The sequence below is a fragment of the Pagrus pagrus genome (genome assembly GCF_965226575.1).
Source record: "Pagrus pagrus genome assembly, chromosome: 11".
NCBI lineage: Eukaryota > Metazoa > Chordata > Actinopteri > Spariformes > Sparidae > Pagrus > Pagrus pagrus.
The window spans coordinates 17072868-17080651 of NC_140195.1; positions in this window are offsets into that span (position 1 = coordinate 17072868).

The window sequence follows — 7784 nt, forward strand, 5'->3', positions numbered from 1 at the left end:
TCAGAATGAACTGGACTTTGAAGAGACGAGTGCTTCATGTTTGCTCTGTTGTAACAGATCTAGACAGCGGAGTGGTAAAGCAGGGTGGATCCAAGAGGAACACTGAGCCAAGCAATGACATTGATCCTTAGTGACAAGGGAGCTGTAAAAGCACTGAGAATACACACACTACAGGGATGTTTTTGCATGTACATACTCAAAAGGGGAACTGAAGCATAGAGCCAATGCATGATTACATAAGCACTGCATTGGGAAGAGGTCTGAGTTGCAGCGAAGATGCGCCGAACAACCTATGAGGGAACAAGAGAGGCTTATATGGTCACTCTGTCTCACAAGGCTGTGTTATCAGTGTACCTATTTAACTGGCATGTGCCGATCTGCAACAGTTTTAGTGCAGGGATATGTTGTCATGACAACAACAGGTAGCACATCTGTGATAAAAGCATGTTTCCTGACAGAGGCAAACGTACAATGCATGGATTTTTTTGAGAGAGACAGTCGAGCTGCGTAGATGCCTTTTCAAAGAAAATGCATCAGTCCTGTTTTACCATCTCGCTGCAGTGTGCATCGTCTTGTCTTACGGTGTAACAGAGGTGTCGAGAGCCTGGTGCAGATTTATATTATGAGCCTCAGTCACACAGCAGTACTTTCAGCAGCACATGCACAGACACCAAAGCAACACTATGGCACACATGAGACAGTTGATGAGCTCAGTAAACAGAGTCCCGCATGCCTGCGTGGATTTGGCTTCAAGCTCACTGCAAACATGAGCATCCAGGCAGTCTGTTCAAGGGAGAAGAGCACAATTAGCAGACGTTAAGCTGGAGTTTAGAAGGTCATGACATTTCTAACTAACTGTGGAACTGTCGCACTTGCGCCAAGCTGTAAAATATTCACTTTGCCTCTCATTTATTAATCTCAATTTTAAGAGATGAATGTGTTACAACTTTGCCTTGACCTCCAACAGATTCACTATTGTCAGAGCAGCAGACTGCAAAGTGAAGCATCAATACCAAGACAGCAATGCTGCATATCATACAGTATTTTAAAGAGTACCTTCACCATTTTACACATTAAAGTGTGTTTACAGTTCTTAGAGAGTACAACTGCATATGCGATAAAAGTAGTATAAAGCCTTTTGTGGCTCCAGAGGAAGCTGCATGAATGTGATAAATGTCCTGCAGTGATAACATTCAGTGACTATGTTGCATTGTGGGTCAAATAGATGCAAGATTTTGAAAAGGAAGAAAGCGTTATCTCTGGTTGTGCTGGAACGTTTTTGATCACTTGTTTTTAAACTGTGATCAAAAAAGTATCTTAGTGTTTTGTAATACTTAATGTCTAATTCTCTTACTAATTTATTATTCTATCTACAGTACCTGTCAACAGACTACAGGTAGGAAAAAAGAAATTTGCTACAACCTGGTAGCAACAGCACATTTTTAAACCTTTCCTATGTCAATTTTTCAGTTGCGTTTTATTCTCAGGGAGAATTGGAGTGATCTTACACAGAAATTACATAATTTCCTAACCTATGCTCCTTACATATTCAAATTGTTTTGTTTTGCTTTGTCTTGTTTTCATTGGCTTAAATACGCAGGAGTGATGACACAGGTGTACACAGAAAAAGGGCAGGAAAAAGACAAAGACAGGAAGTGGAAAGTAAAATGCGACACACAAGGGTATAATCTAGACAATAAAACGGGAAACAACTAACCAAAAACCCAAACCATGATGGTGTCGTTGCATGAACATTTAGACATACCATCCTATTTATTACACAAATTACCGCTCTCGCCTCACATTTCAGAGATTAAGGACAGTGCATGTCAGTCATGCTTGCAGGGGAGAATTTCTGTACTTCCCTGCCTTGCTCTCTGTTTTACACTTATCACACAAGCCCTGATAGGCTTCCTGAACAAAGCCAGGCTCTCTGTTTGGTTATGCACCATCCTATTTAAAAAGATGGAAAAGTGAGTGCACTGAGATAAAAGAGAAGTTTTTAATCAATGCATGGGCTAGATACTGGAATGCATAGTCTGTTACTATGCAACACATCAGCACCAGAGATATTCCTGTGGAGAATTTTTATCCAGCCTCCGTCTGTGTCCTCCCTCCCAAAGCTGTTTCTTCTTTTTCCCTGTGCCTTCTTCCTCTTGTCTTTGACTTACATATTCCTCGGTTTTGATTCACAGCTGCATTGGGGGTGTCTTTGATAAGTAAATATGCATTTTTTCCCCCTGTTGCCATCCTTCCTGCCTTGATACTGACTGTAGACGGCTTAGAGTCACCTTTGTGACAGGAATCAGTATGCTACACCAGCAATATTTAAATGCTCTCTCACTCTTCTCCGTCTCTCTCTCTCTCTAATTACTGAGATGGCGTTTGATGTTTAAAAGAGCTCTTGTGTGTAGATCCACACTGTTTAACAAATGTGTTACATCATATTACTGCGCGTCATGCTCCCATTTCACAATTGTTTTGTGTTATTTGGTTTAAAAAACAATTCTTCACTTGCACAATGTAAAGTGACGTATATCCACTTGATGAACTGCACGTCCTTTTGCTTCAGGTGTAAACTGTACAGTATAGGTCCATATAATGATATCTAGTTAAAATACTTTTCACAGTTCGCTTTGTATATAGTGTTTTTAGCATTTAGGTAATCACGTAGGCAGCTCTAACAAGCAGAGTGTAAAAGAGAGCCATAGCGTCTATCTAAAGGATAAAAAAAATGTAAAACCCTATGTACAAAAATGAGCAGTAAACTATTCACAGTATATACAACTAAGCTGTGAAAAGTGATGTATTCTTACTAAGTTACGGATTAAAAAACAGTGAGAGAGTTATCTCTATCTGATAGATAACCGTTAGCTAGCCACATGCTAACATTAGGTCACTATGGCTCTTTTTTACACTCAGTCCTTAGAAAAATGAAAGTGACTGACGTACACCTTCTTGTGAAAGCAAGCAGTACAAGTACTTCATTGCTGGCTTAGAGATTTACATTTTTGTGCATCACGTTATGTTGTGTCATGTTACATTTTACGTGTTTTAGGAGCCAACTAGTCTAGCTGACGGGCTAACCTCGTTAGTTAAAAGTCTACGTGATTATAGAAATGATCAAAGATGTTATAAACACTATATACAAAATGAATGGTAAACTATTAACAATATATTCAAAGCAAACCATGAAAAGTGGAGTATTTTAACGTAGTCACGGATAACAAAGCACCAACATAACAAAAATGTTTAAAGCGTATATACGCCACGCTACAGTGTGCAAGTGGAGAATATTCACAATCTAGCAGACAATGAAATTAACAAGGCAATCTGGCACTGTACATTATGTATGCCAGGAGCTTAACTGAAGTTGAACATGAAAATTATTTTTCCGAAGATAAACTCTAACCTTCTCTCAAGATTTCCTCTTTCTTATGGGTTCCTGTAGGTTCTTTGTGTAACCTGACCTGTTTTCCGTCTACAAATAGGATACCAGTTGGGCTATGAATATGAAAATATATCGTATGACTCACACCGATTAATGTATCATACGAGGACACACTGTGGCAGGAATGGATACTCACACAACATCCCCAACTCTTGCTATAATTATCTGACATGATTAAGCTTTCTGTTTACTCTTCTGATTCACAGCTAAACTGCTGAGTGAGCTGTTTGTTGCCACGAGGTGCAGCTGTTCCATCTGCCAAGTGTAAGAACTCCTGCTTATCCCCATCCCTCTGGAAGCGTGACGTCTCTGCATCAACAAACCACAGGTGAAGGTGCCCACTTCACGACCGCAAGGATTTTCCCTTCTTCACACACTTAACCTTGAGACATTTAGAAAACCACTGCTGAGAGAGCGGTATTACATGTCGGATAGCTCTGTAGGTTTATCCTGATCTTCCTTGGTCTCTGCTCAACCTGGATTATAGTGCGAGAAGTAGTTACATCACATGTGGGTAAATAAAATCTTTGTGTGGCCCACAATAACTGTCAGCAAGTGCACTCAGCTGCAGCACAGAATGCTTTTTCAGCCTACTCTTTGGCACAGCAAAATAAAATCTATGATTGTGCAAGCGCACGATTTTTCATGAGCTGCTCCAGTTTTATATTTACACTGTAAATTTAATGTGAAGCCTGGAAAGCTTGCACAAGATCGTGCCTCAGCCGAAATGTTTATATAATAATGACGCTTCCTGTCTCGGAATTAGGTAATTCTTTAAGAAAAAAAAGGTTAACATTAATTACACAAGTCCTTCTTCTCTGCTCTACAAGTGTAAATAGGTTGGGATGAAATCTAGAGAATGATTAGCCTCAGCCCATCAAGGCAATAATCTGCCCCATAGTCTCAGTTGGGAGGTGTAAAAGTGTCGAGTTTGCAATTTACTGTTGTGTAAATCACCTCCATACTGTATCTCCTGTCTTCAAACTGGCATCAGTTGGTGTGGAAGGCTGTGTTCCTTCCCTGTCTGGTGTCCAGCGGTGTTCACTGGGAGATGTTGACAGCGATGACTTCCCCCGTGATCCAAGGTTGCTGTGCAGACAGTCTCCCGTCAGCTAATAGGGCCGCTTAGCTCCACGACTAGTGAGCAGCAGTAAGCGGATCTGCTGCCGTCCACAGTTTCAGAGCTACCTTCAAATTCAGGCCATTTCTCACGAATTACACCTTTATATGTGTTTGATGTGTAAATTTGACTCCTGATTCTAAATTCATTTCAAGCAGGACAATAACTGGTGCTCTCAAAGTCTCAATGAGGCTCATGAACAGTGGAGGTGCCACTGGATACATTACAGCCCTCTCAACTATAATATACCAAGCTGAATTTAAAACCCCCCAATATCACTTAACAGATCCTTTCACTACCTGTGGAGACATGACGACGCTGCCAGCCTCAGTAGAAACAGTTTTTCAACTAATGTGAAAAAAGCTCTAGACAGCTGTTGCAGCTGTTGAGAAGAAAGACAGACCTTGGTTGAGATTCTCGTTTGTAAAATGACAGAAAGGTCATGCTAGTTGCCATGACAGCCACAGCTAATTGCACTTACATGAGGCGGTCTGAGAGTGGATGGCCAAGGCTGAGGATGCAGACAGGAAGGACAACAAAGGAGTTTGGCATTCCTCAATACACCAAGAAAACATCTACTAGACTCTATCTGCAGGAGTTTCTGTTCAGCTCTTGTTGAATATTTTCATGCCGCTGCACAGCCTGTTATTACATTTTGATATATTGAACAATAACACTGATATACACATGATAAACAACCGATAACAATACTGTTCCTGATTTATGGAAAGGTAATTACTGGACATTGCTTTAATCTTCTCTCACAGAGGACAGATGATGGAGCTGCTATTCTCATATCGAGGAGAAGCTCGCCTGTCGCTAATGAAGAACAGCTTGAGCAGAGCCTTCAATCTGTGACGCTGACAACCAAGCCAAAGACCCCAAGAGTTGCCAGCTCTGCCGTTGTGTCCTGTCGGTGAAGTAAGTCAGTAAATCTGTCAGCATTACTAAGAAAAGCAGAGGGTCTGTTCTGCTAAATCAGGCAGACAAAAAGCCATGTAGCCCCGGCTATGAATCAGAGAGCAGAATGTGAGAAACCGCCTCGACACACACACACACACACATACATACATACACATGCTCGAGTATTCACCAGTGCATATCCTTACATACTGTATGCACAGATGCAGTCAAGGGCACACAGACAAAAGCCACAGAAGCACAAGCACCCACACACCCACCTTCACTTTACTGTTCTTAAGCAAACAGCCTGAGGCTCAGTGAATGAGCATGTCAGCGGTGTGGGCTGACATTCTGTCACACAAAGAGTGTGTACGGAGACAGATGCCTCCTCAGCCTCCTCCTGTCCATTTATCTAACATACAAACACAGTCTGAAATATCCCTGTTTGTCATCTATGAGTTGAGATTTTTAATTCAGGGAAGCGGAGAATCTTTATCTTTGTCAACGCTGGCATTAAAAGAGGAAACTGGGTGAAGATATTTTAAAAAAAAACCTTCAAACGTATGCAAAAGTAGGCTACGTTTGGTGGAGTTCCTCATTACAGTGAAAGGGTAGACGAAGAGAAGCATGCCCTGCCCCCAGATAGACAGATATATCTGCGATTGGGTGGCTTTAGCACCAGGATGAGAGGATGAGGAGGCAGGCAGGCAGGCAGGCAGGCAGGCGAGGTGCCAGGGTTCTCCCCACAGCCAGAGACACTCTAATTAAGGAGCACAGTGGGGAGAGGGGGCGAGAACAACAGCTCTGCATTGTCACATAATGATTTTCTTATCATCTATTGTACAGGAAACACTGCACATCTCTCATCTGATGGGTGCGCACGTCTATGTGCTACTCGGGAGCCTCTCCTGAGCGGCCGTCTAGTCACACCCAGAAAGTCTTGGTGCTATTTTCAGCGCCTGCCAGGAGAGAATATTCAAGGCATCCTGCCACAACAGAGCAGAGCGACGTTTGATGGTGATGGAAATCGGCTACAGATGCATCCGTCTTAATCCACACACTGAGAGCTTATTTTCACCCTGTCATTTATCCATTCTGTAGAGGAGGCTTGTCACCGGACATTTACATAGATGCATGTTTAATCCGCCCACAATATTGCTCTGCATAATCACTGATACATATTTATATCTTGGGTTACATTACTTTAACCCACATGTCCAGATGGACAATGACAGGGAAGGGAAATACCCACAGAGAGGGGCAAAGAGTCATTACATTTTAATGTAAATTCTGGACTCAAGGCTCTACTTGAAAACCGAGACAAGACACAGAGAGTCAAAATCAAATAGATATTTATAATATAATATATATTTATATTATATATATATATATAATATAATAGATAAATATTTTATATTCAAATTAAAATAAGCTTTATTGGCATGAATGCTTAAAGGTGCAAGCTAACCAGCTAATGGCAGCTACAGCAACAATTAACTGTTAATCACCAGATTAACAGCTAATTGCTGACCCCTTTTTGTTTTGTGTACAACTCCAACAGCTGGCCGATTCTTACATATTGCACCTTTAAATGACATTATTGCCAAAGCTAAATGACATATTATTGAATGATTACATTTTAAACAAGAAAACTAAATAGATAATCACAAAATAAGAAATACATTTTAAACATACACACTCTTAATCACTTAGAAACACTTGGTGTCGAGCTTCTTTCTCTTTTTTATCACTATATTTAACATATTTAGACACTAATACTTTAGACTTTTGACCACATTCTGTAGATAAGGAAGTTTCTGAAGATCCGAGAGGTGAATAAATCCAGGATATATATTATTAATTTTTTCAAAGAAGCAACATAATGTAGAAATTGGCATTTTGTGCTTTTTGGCATCCCCCACAGTTTTTGAGGGCAAAACCACTGTTGTAAATACAAATCCCAGGTCTGTAACTCTTTTAGGCGCTAACTACAAACAAAACTCATTACATCATAACAATGTCATGTGTTGAAAACTAGTATGTTGAAATAAACATGTATGTAACGCTGTGATCCTCTCACTGATAGGGGGGCGGAGAGGCTGAGACAGAGACACCATTCACAAAACACTGTAACATCACAATGATTTTTAGGTAAAAAACGATTGAGATTTTGTCTCAACCTCTCTTTGATGACAAAGTAAACCCTCTGGCTGTGGCAGCCTGTTTTTATTTATCAAAAATATAATTTGGATTTTTTTTTTTTTTAAATACCTGAAGACATACAGCCAGATAGGAGGAAACAGCCTCTCA